Here is a 22,100-nt window from a genome sequence, read left to right on the forward strand (position 1 = left end):
AATCATTCATGAAAGGGAGAAGGGGTGTCTTTATTACTTCAATTCTATAAACAAACCAAGAACTGAAGGTATCCCTCTAACATAAAATAGAAATTCAGGTGCTTTATAAGAGAGAATGACATTTGAAAAAATTTTTTAATGTTTATTATTTTTAAGAAAGAGAGCAGTAGCAGGGGGAGGGGCAGAGAGAGACAGAGACACAGAATTCGAAGCAGACTCCAGGCTGAGAGCTGTCAGCACAGAGCCCAATGTGGGCAGGGCTTGAACTCATGAACTGTGAGATCATGACCTGAGCCAAAGTCAGACACCCAACCGACTGAGCCAACAGAGAATGACATTTGAAATGGGAAAAGAAGAGAAACCCAACTTCTTCTACCTTCTTTTTTTTTTTTCAATTGAGGTATAATTGACATAACGTTATATTAGTCTTAGGTGTACAATGTAATGATTCAATATTCATATATACACCAAAATAATCACCACAGCAAGTCCAGTTAACATCCATCACCATGCACAGTTACAAAAAATGTGTTTCTTTTTTGATGAGAACTATCAGAATCCAAACTCCTAGCTATTTTTAATATGCAATGCAGTATTATGAACTATGGTCACCATGCTGTACATTACATAAAAACATGGAACGTGCCACGAATTTGTATGTCTATCTTCTCACAGAGACCATGTTATCTTCTCTGTATTGCCCCGATATTAGTATATGTACTCCTGAAGCAAACATAGAAATCAACCTTTTTAAATGGAAAGACCTAATAGCTCACAGAGAGCTCTAACACAGCAACTATTGTATCATATGGCCACAAAGAATGAAGAAAACAGATCTTAAGTAGGGAAAAGGTAATAGAAGTGGATGTTCCTATTTTATATTAATTATTCCAATCTATGACTAGACCTTTAAAAATAGGATCAGAAAGCTTCTTTTATAAACATCTCAATTTTTAAGCTTTTGTGATTCCCTTCCCTCCCTCGCTCATAGCTCATTAGTAAAACTTTGTTTTGGAAAGCTGTCTCAAAGGAACAAAGAGGTTGTCCACACCTAACTCTGAAAAGTAATGCCGGAACAATGGCAGCAATGAAGGAGGGCTTTTGTACACAGTGGGAAGAATGGGAAGAGCCAGGCCAAAGCAAGTGGAATGTTGAGCAAGATAGTCAGGCTTAGGGGCAGGGATGCGGGGAGGGTACTTTCTCAGCTGGGTCCTCTCCACAATCGGGAAATAACTTCAGGATTTATCATTTATAAAGCTCCTCCATCTCTTTCCCCTGATGGTCACCTTTTTAAGCTTAGATAAAAGCTTGTATAAAATACTACTTTTAATGTCAGATTCCTTTCTGTAGTGAGTCCAACCCCAAAAAATCAGATATGTTGTCGATTATATTATCATTTCAAGGGTCTCTAAGGCGCCAGCTTTTTATTCAACCACACTTCAAAGAAAATACTTTAACAAGTAGGTAACTTTGGTTGAGATAGTCATTTGTCTACAAGGAAGTCTCAGGTTTTCTTCAAGTGCAAGCCTTGCGGTACTTAATGATTTCCAATCAGGACCGTTTCTTCTTTGTCAATTAATCCTGTGGGGTGAACATCATCAGCCTTGCTTTATAAGCTCTGGAAAATTACTAGGTACTCTGAGTATATAAATCTTGTCCTAATCACTGAACCACAGTTGCTCTCCCAATGGTTTATTACACTGAAGTACTGACAATACAATTTTTTCATTAGAATTTGAAGAAAGTGGACGGATGTCACCATGAAAAAAAAAGCTCACTGCTCTTCTACTTAATCCAGACTCATTCACATTATGATGGACTTTGATGTGTTAAACTTTGATCTTGGATGAGGTATCATTATTCTCATATAATCTGAACACATTTTAGTTCTTCAAAATATCTAATTAATTTACACTCTAGTTTGAAACTTAGCTTTACCACACCTGAATATTGTAATTAGCAGTTCAGTGAAAATAACTAAATCCTAAACATAAAAAGCCATTAAAAAAAATAGGAAGCTGGTGTGGATCAGCAAAAAAAAATTAAAAAAGAGGTTAGAGTGGGAGAGAGGGCCAAAGCATAAGAGACTCTTAAAAACTGAGAACAAACTGAGGGTTGGTTGATGGGGGTGGGAGGGAGGGGAGAGGAGGTGATGGGCATTGAAGAGGGCATCTTTTGGTATGAGCACTGGGTGTTGTATGGAAACTAATTTGACAATAAATGTCATACATTAAAAAAAATAGGAAGCATGGCAGGACATATGTTATTTGGAACATCCTGAAGCCTATCTTTGGGGAAATGTCTCTCCCTCATGCCATGTTGTTTCAGTCTGTAGTACCATCCCACTGCCACCGGATGTGCCTGGATATGATTATACAGACTTTCTAAGCTCTCCGAAAACAGTGACCAGCCCAGGGAGTGGGCACGTGACTGAAGCAGTGCCAAGTGGAGTCCTTCCTCAGGACAGTTATAGAGAAACTGGAAGGATGAGCATGCGAGGCTAACAGCGTTCATCTCCCCTGCCCTGTAAAGAAAAGCTGTCTTCAAAATGATGCTGTGCAGAGACAAGCAGATGTGAGAAAATTGAAAGAGTCCCAGAATACCCATCCTAGTTCTATTTCTTGAGGTCCTGGCCTTTGTGTATCTGCCTTTGGTTCTATGAGATATGTCTTACTCTTCCCAGCAAAGTGAGCAAACAAATTCTTGTTTACTCAATCTAGTTTGAGTTGGATTTACTCACTTGCCACCTAGAAACCAAGGCAAAATACGTAATGAAAATACTTCTGGGAAAATTCTCTTTAAAATAATAAAAAATCTAGGTTTATAACACATAGAGATTCCCCTACCTTGTATCATACACAAAAATTAACTCAAGATGAATATTAGACCTAAATTTAAAAGCAAAACTTCGAGAAGAAAACATAGAATAAATTCACAACCTGGGGAAAGAAAGTGATTTTTAAGAAGGATACAGAAAACAATAACCATGACAATTTATAATTTTGATTTTATTAAAATAAAAAACATCTGCTCATCAAAAGATATAATTAAGAAAATGAATAGGCAATTTAGACAGTCAAGAAATACTTGCAAAACATAGGTCTGTGCTGAAACACCTATATCTATATTATACAAAGGGTTCCTACGACTCAATAGTAAAAACACAAAAAGTTAAGAAATGGGAAAAAATTAAATAGACACTTCACAAAAGAAGATATACAAATGTGCAAAAGTGTCATGAAAAAGTCCCAGCACCATTAGAAATCAGAGAAATCTATAATAAAATCACAATGAGATACCATTACATGAATAGTTAAGTGGCCAAAGTTAAAAACAGACTGAACACCACCAAATGTTGGTGAGGATATCGAGCAACTGGAATTTTCATACATTGCTGTTGAAAATATAAATGGAAAACCACTTTGATAAAAGGTTTGGCAATTTCTCACAAAATTAAACATAATCCTACCTATGATAAGCAGTTGCAATTGTAGATGTTTAACCAAGAGAAATGGAATTCATATGTTCACAAAAATATCTGTACAAAAATGTTCATAGAAGTTTTATTTATATTTGCCCCAAATAGATATAACCCAAATGATGCTCATCAACAAGTGAGTGGATGAACAAACTGTGGCATAACCAGTTATAACTACTCTTTAGCAATAGCAAGAATCAAACTGTACATATACAGTAAAACCTTGGATTGCAAGTAAATTGTTCTGTGAATATTGGGCAAGATGAGCAAACATTTCTAATAAATGTTATTTTATTTTATTTTTTAATGTTTATTTATTTTTGAGAAAGAGAGACAGAGCACAGACGAAAGGCAGAGAGAGACAGAATCTGAAGCAGGCTCCAGGCTCTAAGCTGTCAGCACAGAGCCTGATGCAGGGCTCGAACTCATGAACTGCGAAATCATGACCTGAGCTGACATAAGACATTCAACCAACTGAACCACCCAGGTACCGCCCCACACACACTTTTTAATAAACTTTAACTCGATAAATGAGTGATGTCTTACAATACAGGTAGTACGTGATGTTGAATGTCACATGATCACAACTGAACCAATGGTTCTTGAAATTCACTTTGACATACAAGTGCTTTGGATCATAAGCATGTAACAAGTTATGCTCACAAACCAAGGTTTTACTACATATCAACATAGATGAATTCCATAGCCATTATAATGAATAAAAGAAGCCCGATACAAGAATATACATGTCATGATTCCATTCAGGAGAAGTTTTAGAATATACCAAAAGGGTCTGTGGTGATAGAAATCAGAAAAAAATGGCTACTCTTGAGGGGGCAGATATTGACTGGGAAAGGGCACAGGGGACTTTCTAAGGTAATGAAAATGTCTTATATCTTGATGGGACATGAATTACATGGATGTAGACATTTATCTAAACTCATGAACCATACACTTGATATTTGTGAACAAATTATATTTTTCTAATAAATTTTACTCAGAAAAACTGAAAAATATTGAATTCTAGTTAGTAGATTTCCTTTCTGCTGTGGTTTAGGTTAGCAATTATGAAATTACTTTTTGTGTATTCCAAGTTGAGCAAATAAATATATATGTTGAACCTCATGGGAAGCCAGGTTTCTCACTGTTGGAAGATAAATTTACAAATATGGAAATGGGAAGAAAGAGTGTATCCAATGGTTTGAAGTCAGAATTATAGATATGAGTATGGACTTAATAGTTTTTATTTTATTTTTAATAAAAATTGTATATATTTAAGGTGTTCAATATGATGATTTGTATACCTATACATGGTGAAATGATGACCACAGTCAAACTATTACCATATCATCTCCTCACAGTTATCATTTTCTGTGTATGATGAGAGCATCTGAAATCTACTCTTAGCAAATCTCTAGTATTCAATAAAGTATTATTAACTATAGTCATCATGCTATACATTAAATCTCTAGACTTATTCATCCTATATAACTGCACTTCTGTACCCTTTGAACAACATATCATGGTTTTTAGTAGATAGATGCATAGATATAGAAATAACTGTAGAAATATATTCACTGCTGTTCACTGAGAGGGCCTAGAAGTAATGATACATCAGTGGCAATGAATGAGTACATCTTGTGTCTAGATCTTGACTTTTAAATGTCATTTACTGTGAAATGTAATCATGGCTACTTGGATAAAAAGGTTATTCCACAGCTTGGTCAAAAAAAGAACAAGATGATCCTAGAATAACATGTACCAGAAAGTAAGAAAATACTCAAGTATGATGGGAAAATAGCAAAAGAACACAGAAGCCAGTTTAAAATGGTTCTCACTGGCCCAATATAGGACAATTTAAGTGTCTGAATAATCAATGATAGTAATAGATGAGACCTGTAGAATAAAGCAAGAATACATGAGTTCTGTTGATATGATAGATAGATAGATAAGCAACTAAACAAATACACAAATTGAAGAAGTGAGAAGTCTCTGTTTTCTAGTAGAATGTCAATTAATAAATACGGAAACAATAATAAAGTTACAAATTATCAATGGATATAAAAATTAATGGGTAAAAATTTGGTGGGGGAAAGATATTTCTATAATCTCAAAGTATCTCCCCCAAATTAACTATTATTTAGAAAGGGTAAAATAGAAACTTTTCTGCAGAGAAACCTGGAAGACCCAATGTGATCAAAGTTTACACCATCAGTGTTAGAATAAGCTAACATCACTCCACCTCCTGATGTGATGCTCAGAGAAGGACACGTTATCTATCACTTTTGTGGTAGTTCCACCAAAAATGCATCACCTCAAACTAATCATGAGGAAACATTCCACAAACTCAAGCTGGGAGACATTATACAAAATAACTAGTCTGTATTCTTCAAAAATATCAAGGTAAGCCAAAAGAAAAAGGTAAGAGATTGCTCCAAATGAAAATACATTAAAGAGACATGACTGACAACTAAACACAAGGCTTGACCCTGGCTTGGATCTTGGAAAAGAACAGAGAAAGAAATGGGGCATTACACACTTTTATTCAATGTAGTACTGGAAGTCCTGGTCACAACAATGAGACAGGAAAAAGAAATAAGAGGCATCCATATTGGTAAAAAAGAACTTAAGCTGTCACTATTTGCAGTTGACATGATATTATAAATAGAGAATCCTGAAGACTCCACCAAAAACCTACTAGGATAAGTAAATTAATTCAGTAAAGTTTCAGGATATAAAACTAATACCTAGAAATCAGTACTGTTTCCATATACTAATGAAACAGCAGAAAGAGAAATAAAGAAAGCTGTTCCATTTACAATTGAACCAAAAAAAAAAAACAAACCCTAAAAATAAACTTAATCAAGGAGGTGAAATATTTGTACTCTGAAAACTAGAAAAGAGTGATGAAAGAAATTGAAGATGACACAAACAAATGAAAGATACTCCATGCCCATGGATTGGAATAATTAATATTGTTAAAATGTCCATACTACCCAAAGTAATCTACAGATTCAATGCAATCCATATCAAAGTACCAACAGTATCCTTCACAGAACTAGAAAAAATAATACTATAATTTCTATGGAACCACACAGAAAAACGAATAGTCAAAGCAATCTTGAGAGAGAAAAACAAAGCTTGAGATAACGAAATTGCAGATTTCAAGATATACTAAAAAGTTGTAGTAATCAAAACAGTGGGATACTAGCACAAGAATAGACATGTAGATCAATGGAACAGAATAGAGAGTCCATAAATAAACCCAAGCTTACATGGTCAATTAATCTATAACGAAGAAGGCAAAAATATACAATGAGAAAAGACTGTCTCTTCAATAAATGGTGCTAGGAAAACTGGACAGCTACATGTAAAAAAATGAAACTGGACCCCTTTCTAACCCCATACACAAAAGTAAAAGCAAAATGGATTAAAGACCTAAATTTGAGGCTTGAAACCATAAAAATCCAAGAAGAGGACACAGGCAGTAATTTCTCTGACATTGGGCCTAGCAACATTTTTTTAGATGTCTTCTAAGGCAAGAAAAACAAAAGCAAAAATAAACCATTGGGACTATACCAAAATAAAAAGCTTTTGCATAGCAAAAGAAATCATGAACAAAACAAACAAGCAACTTACTGAATAGAAAGAAGATATTTGCAAATGATATATCTGATAGGGGGTTAATGTCCAAAATATATAAAGAACTTCTACAACTCAACACCAAAAAAAAAAAAAACAATTGAATTAAAAAAACACAGGACCTGAATATACATTTTTTCCAAAGAAGACATATAGATGGTAAACAGAAACATGAAAAGATGTTCAACATCACTAATAATCAGGGAAATGAAAATCAAAACAACAATGAGCAATCACCTCATACCTGTCAGAATGGCTAAAATAAAAAAAGCAAGAAATTACAAATATTGGCAAAGATGTGGAGAAAAAGAAACCCTCATACACGGTGGGGATGTAAATTAGTACAGCCGCTGTGAAAAACAGTGTGGAATTAAAGATAAAAATACCACATGATCCAATAATTCCACTACTGGGTACTTACAAAACAAAAACGCTAATTTGAAAAGATAGATGCACCCGTATGCTTATTGTAGCATTATTTACAATAGCCATGATATGGAAGAAACCTGAGTGTCCATCAATAGACAAAGGGATAAGGAAGATCTGGTATATAAATACAATGAACTCTACACAGACATAAAAAAGGATGAGACTGTGCCATTTGCAACAACATAGATAGACCTAAAGGGTATTATTATTCTAAGTGAAATAAGTCATACTGAGAAAGAAATATCATATGATTTCAATCATATGTGGAATCTAATTAGAAAAATAAACAAACAGAACGCAGAATCAGACCTATAAATACAAAGGACAAACTGATGGTTGCCAGAGGGAGGGAAGTAGAGAGATTGGTAAAATAAGGGAAGGGGCATGGGAAATACAGGCTTCTAGTTACGGAATGAATAAGTCAGGGGAATAAAAGCACAGCATAGAGAATACAGTCAATGGTACTATAATAGTGTTGCATCATGACAGATGGTAACTTAGCATAGCATAACACATAGAGAAGTTGAATCACTATATTGTACACCCGAAACTAATGTAACATTGTGTGTCAATTATATTCAAATAAAAAAATTAATGTTTATTTTTGTGAGAGAGAGAGAGAGAGAGAGAGAGAGCGAGAGCACGTGAGCAAGTGGGGGAGGGGCAGAGAGAGAAAGGGCAGAGGATCTAAAGAGGGCTCCGTGCCGACAGCAGACAAGCCAATGCAGGGCTTGAACTCATGAACTGCAAGATCATGACCTGAGCCACAGTCGGATACTTACTCAACTGAGTCACCCAGGTGCCACCCCGAAAAAAAAATTTTAAAGAAAGGGGGTATTACTGGGAAAATTGATAAAATTTAAACATAAACTTGATTAGATTAGATTATTGTATCAATGTTAAATTCTCTCATTTCAGTTATTGATAATTGCAGTTGCTCTTAGGAAATGCATACTCAGTATTTATAAAGGGATAAGATGTCTCTAATTTATTTTCAAAAAAAACCCAAAATAAAATCATAAACAGACAGACATATATATGGGATGATAAAACAAATGAAACAGAACATAAACAGTTGGTAAATCTGGGTAAAGGGTGTCTAGGAGTTCCTAGTACTATTCTAATAACTTTTTTGTAAGTGTTAAAGTATATCAAAATAAAAAATTATACAACATATATCGCTTACTAAAAAAGACACCAAAGAAAAGCAAATTCTATTATTCACTGGATAGTGATGCTAGAAGTTAGTAAACACGGCTTTGGAATTAGTTACCTGACCTTGAGAAAGTCATTTGATTTTCTTCACCTCAGTTCTCTGATCTCCAAGATCAAGAGACTGAATGAACAATTTGATATCTAAAGTTTCTGCTAATTCTAAAATATCATGATTCTTCAAAATGGCCTTTTAATAACATTGTACTTCTAGAAGTGACATGATTAGTAGGAAAATTTTTCTAGTTCAGTTACAGTTAATACTTCTAAAGATAAAAGGGTAATAAATAGATTAGGAGTCCTGTTCTATTTCTGGCCCTTTATTGAATTGCTATGCTAATTTACCATCCTATCATTTTATTTGAAAATGCCATGCCTTAATTTAGAAGACTACAAAAAACATTAACTACTACTGAATTCTATATATGACATTCTTTTTACTTTTAGATAGAAATATGAGTTTTACTTGCTTAATAAATGATATATAAGGTTTACATATACTCAGCTCACTATTCTAAGTGATATATGTATACATATACATATATATATGTATTTAATCCTCACAACTCTGAGAGGTAAGTATAGTTACTAATTGTACTTCACAGATGGAAAAACTAAGGTACTGGAAGATACCTACAGTACTACCGCTGATAAGTGGCTATTTAAAAACAACTATGCAGGGACACCTGGGTGGCTTAGTGGGTTAAGCGTCCAACTTCGGCTTACGTCATGATCTCACGGTTTGTGAGTTTGAGCCCTGCATCAGGCTCTGTGCTGACAGCTCAGAGCCTGGAGCTGCTTCGGATTCTGTGTCTCCCTCTCTCTCTCTGCCCCTCCCCTGTTCATGCTCTGTCTCTCTCTGTCTCAAAAATAAATAAAACATTTTTAAAAATTAAAAAAAAAAACATGCATTTGAACCTAGGCAGTGTGGCTGTAGAAACATTGTTCTTAACCACTACTCTAAACTGCTTCTTAAATATTACATAAAAATAAATTCTAGCTGGTGGCTGGGTTCGTTCAGTCTCTGACTCTTGATTTCAGCTCAGGTCACCACCTCTCAGTTCGTGAGCCTGAGCCCCATAGTCAGCCTCCTCACTGAACATGGAACTAGCTTGGGATTCTCTCTTCCCCCATCTCTCTCTGCTCCTCCCCCTCTTGAGCGCACGCATGCTCTCTCTCTTTCACACACTCTCTCTCAAAATAAATTTTAAAAAAAACTCTAGCGAAGACCTATACTTTCAAAAATTCCATAAGAAAGAGTGATCTGAGTAATAAATGCCATTCATTTTTTAGGGCAAAATCAAATACCTGGAGACACACATATAGATCCATATGTCTACATATCTAGATCTATTGCTATAGATATGTCTATATGAATGGATAGATATATAAATGTTATTATGCATAGTCTTATTTATGCTTATATTAATATTATGCTCATATATTTTGAGTTTTTACTTTTAACATTCTAATACTTGGCAGACTTTTCCACATGAAGCTTTTGCCACATTGATCTGCTGCTCTTTCCCTTTCAGCAGCTTGAAAGCAGTCGGGGGGGAAGAGCTCAGAAGCTGCTGCTTCTTCCTTCCTTGCAGAGGCCAGCAAATAAAGCCCAGCCATGCTGCAGCACAATTGATGTTCTCAACCCAGGGGAAAAAAGTCAGGCTCAGTGCTTAGTCCTTTACGAAGAGAAAATTAGCAGTGAAAGTGACAAGGTCCATTTTGCCTTTAAAAATGAAACCATAGAGCACAGTGTCATTTTAGTTGGAAAAGCACAACGTTGTAACTCCTAAGGGTTTTATTACAGCATGACTAACACATATTCTCTCACTCCAGGTGCTGACATCTGTAGTCACGAGGTTAGCTCAGTTAGGCGTCCCTAGACACTGGAAAATTACTCATGCAAATCCCAAGCTTACCTTTCATGGGAAAAATGGGGGATTGAGAGAAAAAATAAAGGTGAACAGATGTTAAGCAAGAATGCTTTTAAGTGGCAATGGAATTGTCTGAGAGAAAGAAAAGACAAGGAGTTATGGCAACAGTAAGAATTGGAATCCATCATATTTTGGCATTCTTAACACATTATCTTGCAAATAATAATCATCATCATCAATATTTATACATAAGGCTTTCACAAACTCCATGTAATCCATATAATTTCATATAATCTTGGTAAACAATCTTTAAGAAATGCGGCTGATGTCTCTGCTATATATATGATCCAAGAGGCAAAGGTGGCTTGTTCAAGCCATAAACCTAAGAAATATTTGAACAGGTATTATTTTACTCTGGATTGTGAAGATTTTCTTTCCTTTTGTTTCCTCACTAAACTACATTGCTTAGTACTTAACACCATAACCTTATATAGACCACTACCTTTACTTATTAGCATTTCTAAAAAATGAAACAACAAATAAAGTGGTAACAGAACAAAAGTAGGCACTCAAATATTTATTCTATCATAAATTAACATTGTTATAAAAACATGTTAACACAAAATTAACAGACCCTTGAGGAAATACACTAATCGTATTTACTTCTCATAGAGCTGCTTTAGGATTTCAAGAATTTAAACATAAGATGAAAATATCACATAAAGGGTCGCATAAAAATTCAAGTATTAGCACAACTTAAATTACAATCTTAGAGTAAAAAGAAATCATGAAACAAATTTAAGGATTGTAGAAAATTCTGCTTCCCAATATGGTTATGAAATGTAACATTCAAGTTAATCAAATATGAAGTCCATTCATGCTTTTTTTTAAAATGCTGTCTTGTATAACATGAATAGATGGCCAATTTTCAATTAACTAGGAAAAACAATCACACTTATCATCAAAAATATTGTAAACACAATTCAGGCTGCTTTGAGATCCAGAAGCCATTCTTATAATGCTTTAAGGTCATCTATCATGATTTTTATCATTAACAGAATGCTAAATAATTCAGATTCATTCATAATTTTCTCTTTCCTAGCTATACCAACAGGTGATGATATTCTTCCTGCTCCCCTACTAAAATATTATTTTTTCCCTATCCTCCCCATTCCCTCTGCCCTAACTAGCTTTGTTCGGTTCTCATCACCATCCCTTTGCCTCACATGTAGATGATGACTTCATTCTAAACTTCAATTTCATGCTTCTAAGGGCCCTTCTCTCAGTGCCACTGCCAAACTGATAATTCCAAATACATATTTTACGTGGTCCAGAACCTTTAACAGGTGCTGGATGCATAGCACACCCTGTTTAAACTTAGCTAATTTTCAATTTGCCATAATCTAACTCAGTTTACTTTCCCAATTTATTGTTCATTACTCCCCCAACAAATGCCCTGTGAAGCAGTCACCAAAACCTGTGTACTAAATTTAACCCAAACACACAGTGCTTATTCTTACCTCTTTCTTCTTGGAACTTACTACAACTAAAATCGTCATCATTATCAACATCAACAGCAAACACATATATTGCTTACCGTGTACCAGGCAATATCATAAATGCTATATACATTTTGACTCACATAATCTTCACAATTACCATGTGAGGTAGATGCTGTTATTATCATTCATTTTACAGATGGTCCAAAGCAGTCAAATAACTCTTGCAAGGTCACACAGCTAGTAAATAATAGAGCTAGAATTCAAACCAGGCAGTTTGGTTTTACATTCTACACTCAACCACTATCTGTATGCCTTTCAATTACCAATTAATTCAATGCACTTATTGTCAATAACATCGTTAGCTTTTAGTTATTTCACATATATTACTTTTATCTATTTAATAAATTATAAAATTATACCAAAAGTTTTGTTTCTTTTAGAGGCCCCTTAATATTAGATATACAGTTAGCCCAAAACAAATATTTCTAAGGGAGACCATTTTATTCAAAGAAAACATATGAAAGACAAAGATTCAAGAATTATAATTAGCCAAAATGTATACAACTAAGCTTTCTCTCACCAACAGTCTGCTGAAGCAAGACTTGTCTGTGGTAAGCCACTGACAGGGTGAAGACTGGAGTGTGGGTTGGGCTGTTTGAGGATGTCTACACAGGAGGGGCTGCAAGACAGCTTTATGCTTGGGGGAAAGATCACACATTCAGAGCCTTTGAAACTATAGTTGCCAAATAAGTACACTTATTTAGTTTGTAGCATAAACTATTTAGTACACCTACTTAGATTATAGTTTGTAAATTACAAAAATAGCAGCATTTCCTAAAGATAATCTTACTATCTACATAATATTGGGAATACAGAAACTCATATTAGTTAAATTACTATTCATTCATTAAGTATGGAGGAGGGTGGACAGCACCCCACTAACCCCTCAAAACATTATAGTGCCATTAGTGACATCATGCTGATGACCTGAAGGAAGAGTTAAATAAAGTTCTGAGCATGCTTAAAAACAGAAGAGTCACCTCTCTCACTTTCAAATGGAGCATATAACTTTTTGGGAAAAAATGTCTTATTCATAGAAGTACATATATAAAAATCCCAAGACTAGAAATTTGAATAAAACTGATTTCTTTGAAATAGGGCACTAAGCCAGGCCTTCTATACTCTAAAGAAGAGAATAGACTCATTCTTCAATTCCACCTCAAATGTCAACTCATCTGTGAAATTTACTTTTTCATAATTAATCACTCCTTCTCCTGTACTATAATAGCATTTTATAAATATCTCTATTGAATTACATGGTATAATAACTATTACTTAGAAAATGTGCTGATCTTGACTTCCAGACTGTTGCCAACCCAAATGTTCCCGTCAACAAGGGAACATAAACCAATTTGATATAATCATGCAATTAGTACAACTTGGCAATACAAGAAACTAATTATTAATTTGTGAAACAACATGAACAGTGTTTAAAAACATTATGCTAAACTAAAGAAAGCGGACACAAAAGAATACATACTGTTGTCAAGAACTGGGAAAGATTTGAGATTTCATACAGTGAATAAGCTTGTAAGTTTCATGTTTGCTGGCATAAGATATGAGACTGCTGGGTCAGAGACAAAAGACTTTATTACTCAAAGCAATACGATTAGTCAGAGTATCACACTTGCACAGTGAATTGTGTTACAGGAGAGGAATGTGGGAACTTTGGGAATCTGAATCTATTACAATGGGCAGCAAGCTTACCTGACGTTTGCCCCACAGGGATACATTATCTTTAACACACTGCACAATAATAAACCTGGTCTTTTCCCAGGAGGAAGACATTACCTCTACCTTCCAAGGTTATTCACTATACAAACATATTTGGAAAAATGGTCCTGGAACAAAAGCAGTCATTACCACTGCTCACAGACATGCAGAATTGTGATATAGTTGGAGCATTGTCTCCTAATTACATGTTTTCATTCATAAAACATTTCTGGAATAGGCAACATTAGTCTATGGTGGGAAAAAAAATCAGAACAATCATTGTTTGGAGCCAGAGGTAACTACATAGAATCACAAGGGAAATTTCTAGGGTGAAAGGAATATTATATATTTTATATGGGGTGACAGTTACTTCAAAATATCTCATATGTATATATGCATGTATATATATATATATATATATACATATATATATGCCAAACTCATCAAACTGTACACATAAAAGTGTATTAAACTATGTAAATTATGTATGTATAAAGTGGGTATGTAAATTGTACCCAAATAAAACTGTTATAAAAAGAAAAATATGCTGATCATAACTTCTAGAGTGTTATCATCTACAAGGCAAGGATTGTGTTTTATTCATCTATTTTGCTGATTACTGAGAAGAAATTAGCCAACTGAATATTCTTAGTAAGTGTTCATAATAGTTGGTTGCACTGAATTATTAATATTATTAAAATGGGTCTCAAAGTTATATATAAACCTGATGGTAATCATATATCAAAACCACTAATAAATATGCAATGAATAAAGAAAAAGGACTTCAAATACATCACTAAAGAAAATCAGCAAAATATGAAAGGGAGAAAGACAAGAAAGGATCAGAGAAAATCTTGGGTAACAACCACAAAACAAGTAATAAAATGGCAATAAATACATATCTATCAATAATTACTTTGAATGTAAATGGACTAAAGGGTCCAATCAAAAGACAGAGGGTGACAGAATGGTTAAAAAAACAAGACCCAATTATATGCTGCCAATTTTAGACCTAAAAACACCTGCAGATCGAAAGTTATAGGATGGCAAAACATTTGTCATGCAAATGAATATCAAAAGAAAGCCAGAGTATCAACACCTGGATTAGACAAAATAGACTTTAAAACAAAGACTATAACAAGAGACAAATAAGGACACTGAATAATACTAAAGGGGACAATCTAACAAAAAGTTATAATAATTGTAAATATTTATTCACACAATACAGGACACCCACATATATAAAACAGCTAATAACAAACATAAAGGAACTAATCAATAATAATACAATAATGGTAGGGGACTTTACCACCCACCTACATCAATGGACAGAACATCAACAAGGAAACAATGGTTTTGAGTGACACACTGGATAATATGTATTTAAGAAACATATTCAGAACATTCCATCCTAAAAGAACCCAGTACACATTCTTTTCAAGTGCACATGGAATTCTCCGTAATAGATCACACAGTAGCCCACAAAATAAACCTTAACAAATTCAAGAAGATCAAAATCATACCATGCATATTTTTTTTACCACAATGCTATGAAACTAGACGTCAACAAGAAGAAAAACTCTGGAAAGACCACAACTACATGGAGGTTAAATAACGTTCTATTAACAATGAATGGATCAACCAGGGAATCAAAAAAGAAATTTAAAAAGTACATGGAAACAAATGAAAATGAAAACACAATAGTCCAAAACCTCTAGGATGTAGCAAAAGTCATTCTAATAGCGACATCTATAGCAATACAGGCCTACATCAGGCCTACATCAAGAAGCAAGAAAAAAATATCAAATAACTAACATTATACCTAAAGGAGCTAGGGGGAAAAATGAAACCTAAAACCAGAAGAAGGAAGGAAATAATAAATATTAGAGCAGAAATAAATAGAGTAGATCAATGAAACCAGGGGTTGGTTCTTAGAAAAAAACAATACAATTGATAAACCTCTAGTCAGACTTATCAGAAAAAAGAGAAAGGACAGAAATAAATAAAATCACAAATGATAGAGGAGAAATAATGACAAACATGACAGAAATACAATCATAAGAGAATACTATGAAAAATTATATGCCAACAAACTGCACAACCTGGAAGAAATAGAGAAAGTCCTAGAAACATAATCTCCCAAAACTGAAACAGGAGGAAATAGAAACTTGAACAGACCAATAACCAGCAAATAAATTGAATCAGTAATCAAAAAACTCCAAACAAACAAAGGTACAGGTTGGGGTTGCTTCACAGGTGAATTCTACCAAAGATTTTTTTAAGGTTTATTTATTTATTTTGAGGTGGGGGAGGGACAAGGAGAGAGGAAGACAGAGAATCCCAAGCAGGCTCCGCACTGTCAGGGCTCAAACCCATGAACCATGAGATCATGACTTGAGCTGAAACCAAAAGTTAGTCGCCTAATTGACTGAGCTATCCAGGCGCCCTCTACCAAACATTTAAAGAAGAGTTAATACCTATACTTCTCAAATTATCCCAAAAAATAGAAAAGGAAGGAAAACTTCCAAATTCATTCTATGAGGCCAGCATTACCCTGATATCAAAATCAGATAAAGACTCCACTAAAAAAGAGAACCACAAGCCAATATCCCAGATGAACATGGATGTAAAAATTCTCAATTAAATACTAGCAAACTCAATCCAAAAATACATTAAAAAAAATCATTCACCAGGATCAAGTGGGATTTATTCCTGGGTTACCCGGGTGGTTCAGTATTTGCAAATCAATCAATGTGACACACCACATTAATAAGAAAAAGGATAAGAACCATATGATCATTTCAATTGATGCAGAAAAAGAATTTGACAAAGTACAATACCAATTCATGATAAAAACCCTAAACAAAGCAGTTTCGTAGGGAACATACCTCAACATAATAAGACCATCTATGAAAAACCCACAGCTAATATCATCCTCAAGGAGGGAAAACTGAGAGCTTTTCCTTTATCATCAGGAACAAGACAGGTATATCCACTGTCATCACTGTTATTTAACATAATACTGGAAGTCCTAGCCACAACAATCAGACAGCAAAAAGAAATACAAGGCATCCAAATCGGCAAAGAAGAATTAAAACTTTCACTATTTGCAGATGACATAATACTATATATGGAAAACCTGAAAGACTCCATCAAAAAACTGCTAGAACTGATACACATATTCACAGGGTACAAAATCAATGTACAGAAATCTATTGAATTTCTATACACCAATAATTAAGCAGCAGAAAGAGAAATTAAGGAAACAATCCCATTTACAACTGCACTAAAACAGTACAATCCCATTTACAACTGCACTAAAACCTAGGAATAAACTTAACCAAAGAGTTTAAAGATCTATACACTAAAAACAATAAAACACTGATGAAAGAAACTGAAGATGAAACAAGGAAATGGAAAAACATTCTATGCCCATGGATTGGAAGAACAAATATTGTTAAACTGTCTGTACTATCCAAAGCAATCTACACATTTAATGTAATCCCTATAAAAATACCACCAGCATTTTTTGCAGAGCTAGAACAAATAATACTAAAATTTGTATGAAATCACAAAAGACCCCGAATAACCAAAAAAATCTTGAAAAAGCAAAGCAAAGCTGGAAGATCACAATTCCAGACTTCAAATTATACCACAAAGATGTAGTGATCAAAACAGTATGGTATTTGGCACAAAAATACAAACATAGATCAACAGAACAGAATAGAAAATCCAGAAATAAACTCACAGCTATATAGTCAATTAATCTATGACAAAGCAGGAAAGAATGTCCAATGGGAAAAAGTCTCTTCAACAAATGATGTTGAAGCAACATGCAGAGAATGAAACAGGATGACTTTGCAAGCCATACACAAAAATAAATTCAAAATAGATGAAAGACCTAAATGTGAACCAGGAGACTATAAAAATCTTAGAGGAGAAGATAGGCAATAACCTCTTTGGCACCAACTGTAGCAACTTCTTTCTGTATATGTCTCCTGAGGCAAGGGAAACAAAAGCAAACATGAACTATTGGAACTACATCAAAATAAAAAGCTTCTGCACAGTGAAGGAAATAATCAACAAAACTAAAAGCCAACCTACAAAATTAGAGAAGATACTTGGAAATGACTTATCTGATCAAGGGTTAGTATCCAAAATACATAAAGAAATTATCAAACTCAACACTCCAAAACCAAATAATCTGATTAAAAAATTCATAGAAGACATGGACACAAAGAAGACATACAGATGGCCAACAGACACATGAAAAGATGCTCATTATCACTTATCAACAGGGGAATGCAAATCAAAACTACAATGAGGTATTACTTCACAACCCTTAGAAGAGCTAAAATCAGCAACACAAGAAACAATAGGTGTGGATGTGGAAAAAAAGGAACCCTCTTCCACTGCTGCTGGGAATGCAAACTGATGCACCTACTGTGCAAAATAGTATGGAGTTTCATCTAAAAGTTAAAAAAGAACTACCCAGTCACACTGCTGGGTATTTGCCCAAAGAATATCAAAACATTATTTCAAAGGGATGTATGCACTCCTATGTTTACAGGAGCATTATTCACAGTAGCCAAGATATGGAAACATCCCAAGTGTGCATCAACTAATGAATGCATAAAGAAGAGATGGCTTCTCTATCTATTCATCTATATCTATATAGAATATATACATATATATGTATATATATTATATATATTCAATTTTAATATATAATGGAATATTATTCAGCCATAAAAAGGAATGAAATGTTGCCATTAGCAACAACATGATGGAGCTAGAGTATTATGCTAAGAAAAATAAATCAGTAAGAGAAAAACAAATACCATATGATTTCACTCATATGTCGAGTTTAAGAAACAAAACAAACAAGCAAAGGGAAAAAAATAAGAAGAGAGAGAAGCAAACCAAGAAACAGACTCTTAATTATAGAGAACAATCAGATGGTTACCAGAAGGGAGGTGGGTAGGGGAATGGATTAAATAGGTGATGGGGACTAAGGAGTGCACTTACCACGAATAAGCACAGGGTAAAGTATGGAACTGTTGTATCACTATAATTATACACTTGAAACTAATATAACACTGTATGTTACTTAACTGTAATTAAAATAAAAACTTTAAAAAATGGGCCTCTAAGTATCTTTCTTGTTCTAAGTTGATTTGAAATGCCATTACATTTGAATTTTTGAAATTTCATTTGATTGTGTTTGTTTATAAATATTGATATATATGAATATCAATAAGCCATCACAAATTTGTATTTAAAAAACAAATTTTCTAAATACTATATTATTTTGATGTACATTTTTAAATAATGTAGTGAGTTGCTTAAAACCAGGAAAGTTTGTGCTAATCTTAATAAGGTTATATGAAAAAACATTATTTTCCATATCACAAACCTGGCTGACTAGCTCCTTTAGAAATACAATACTACTCCAATAAATCTTTACAATGAATACAGTAGAAAACTACTTGAAATTTGAAAATTGCAAAGACTTTTTCTTTCACCTAACCAATTTAAATTTGGTGAAAATATCTGGGGTCAGGTGATCATTTAGGTTGGCAAAGTCTAAGGAGCAAAAGTAACAACTGTAGTTTCCATTTACAACAGTATTTTAAAACCCTATCTTCTTAATATATACTTTACTGTAGTTTTTCTAATTTATTTTATAAATTATAGCTATTTACTTTCTCAAAGAATATTTTAACGTTGGTTAAGGGAATTACTTTGAGAAAGTAAGACAGACGATTTAAATAAAGCTATAAAATGGTTTGCTATCTTAATACATACTAAATTATAAGTGAAAAAATTTATCTTATGCTTACATTCTTATCATGGTATCCTTTATTTTTTCCCTAGTAAAAACTTGGAAAGAAGGAAAGTAATTCCCACATTTGCTAAATGAAACATACAGGAAAACACTGTATTTGAATTCCTAACAAAAATATTGCATTATGCTTATAGCTCTGATACACAGATAAACCAAATATTTTTGGCTCAGGTCTTAGAGACTATGCCAACATCTAATTCAGGGATAGATATTTTCTCATTTTGTAGGTAAACTCTCATATTCCATGATGTATTTACCATTTACACATCCCTCTAATTATCCACAAATTCAACAATTGTTCTGATTAAATATTCATTAACAGTAATATGGGGAAAGTGGAAGCAAAACTCTTTGCAAAAGCCATCAGGACCCAAAAATCATTAATAACGCAAATTAAACTGAAATACCAATATCTATAATATTGATATTTCATCACTATATAATAAAGTCAACTTTCCATTGTAAGCTCAGAAGCTATTTGATGACTGATATAAGACATTATTTGCTGAAAAAACAGAATCAGACCTATAAATACAGAGAACAAACATGGTTGCCAGAGGGGAGAGGGTAGGAGATAGGCAAATGGGTGAAGGGGAGTGGAAATACAAGCTTCCAGTTATGGGAATGATAAGTCACCAGAATAAAAGGCACAGCATAGGAAATATGGTCAGTGATATTGCAATAGCATTGTACGGTGATAGATGGTATCTACACTTGTGAGCACAGCATAACATACAAAGAACTTGAATCACCATGTTGTATACCTGAAACTACGGTGACATTGTATGTCAACTACACTCTAAAAATTTTTTAATTGGAATATTTCCAATAACTGAATCAGTCCACACGCTTCTGGTACGTATGCCATGTTCTCACAAGACTTTGTTAAGTCATGGTAGCTATGATTTCAAAAATCAAATGATAAAACTGCCATCACATACCATAAATATAATCACCTACACCCCTACCCCTTGATGAGGTTGATCCATACCAAATTTCTGATAGTTGATAGATTTTGACCTGCAAAAATGGTAATTTCATCTGATTGAACATAATATAAAGTCAAAGCACAAAAATGGAAGTAATCGACATTGAACACTGCACTCAAAATGCAATGTTCCTACAATATATGTACACAGAGGAGATTGAATTTTTCTACTTTCTCTCTTGAGCACTAATAATAAAACTATTGAGTAAATATTCTAGATCCGAGTGTCTATATTACCTCTATTTCCTAACCAACTTTATACCTCAAAGTCCAAGGAAGGAGAAATCCATGAGAGTGTTACTGCTTTGTTTTGTTTTTTTCTCCCTCAATTCTTAATGGTTACTGGGTTAAAACATAAATTGCTTTTTCCCAAGACAGCACAAATGATTTTTTTTGTTCAGATTACTAAATTTATTTCCCCAGTGTACATCTTCCCTAAATTATCAAGTCTCCTTTCAGACTCGATATACATATCTGTACCTTGAAAGAAGATGTCAGTGAGAGAGAATTCTCACACCAAAATACAAGTGAGATGTTATTAAGTGACTTGTATACACCACAACCTATGCTTTCTTTGAATACTTTTGAATGACTATTTTCAGGCTTGTCAATTACCCAAAGGTAAAGAAACCTCTATGGGTACAAGTTCAACAATTAAAATATTTTCCCTCAGTGATATGCTGACTACCAATGGCCGGAGAGTTTCACAGTTTGTGATAACATGCTTAGTGACAACAAGAGTTAATTACAATCCTGAAGAAAGTTTTCTGCAATTGCAAATACCAAAGGTAAACACGTGAAAAAGAAGTGTTTAAAAACTCAAATAAGCAATACTTTTTTTAGGTATCAGAACCCAGCTTACCCTAGAGAATGCTTTCAAAATTTACCAGGAAGAACATTATTTTTCCCTACAGGAATCTCTGAGCTCTATATGGATTTTTACAGTTGAATTGTTTTTTGCTCACATTCTTTCACACTAAAGTCCTATATTTCCATTGCTCAAAATAGACACCTTCTGCCCTGGACTAGAGTCAATAATCAAAAGAGGAAAAGAAAGAATGTTGGAGTATGAATGGCACAATGAGGGCACAAGAGGGGAGACCTTGCATCAATAGTCGATGTGTTTTTCTCTCATTGTGTTTTAGGTCTGATCCTTATCGTACCAACCAGACGGAAAACTTCTCAAGGTCAAGGATTGTATCTTATAATCCCCTCATGTTTGGACCAGAACTGAACCTGAAGCAGGTACTCAATACATGCTTGTCCAATGACTGAAAATGTAAATGATAAAGAGACTATAAAAAATAATAGCAATAAAATATAAAGTATCTAGCAAGCAATGTTATTCAGTAAA

At 33.9% G+C, this 22,100-nt stretch overlaps 1 protein-coding gene and 1 non-coding gene across 2 annotated transcripts in view; both read right to left on the minus strand.

Moving 5' to 3' along the window:
* ARHGAP24 (Rho GTPase activating protein 24) overlaps window positions 1-22,100 on the minus strand; it is a 516,404-nt gene that overhangs the window by 432,868 nt on the left and 61,436 nt on the right. The gene's annotated exons all lie outside the window — the stretch shown is intronic.
* On the minus strand, window positions 630-732 carry LOC125165072 (U6 spliceosomal RNA). The gene has a single exon (XR_007151959.1). It is a non-coding gene; the product is annotated as a U6 spliceosomal RNA (small nuclear RNA).

Source organism: Prionailurus viverrinus, chromosome B1 (genome assembly GCF_022837055.1).
Source record: "Prionailurus viverrinus isolate Anna chromosome B1, UM_Priviv_1.0, whole genome shotgun sequence".
Classification (NCBI taxonomy): Eukaryota; Metazoa; Chordata; class Mammalia; order Carnivora; family Felidae; genus Prionailurus; species Prionailurus viverrinus.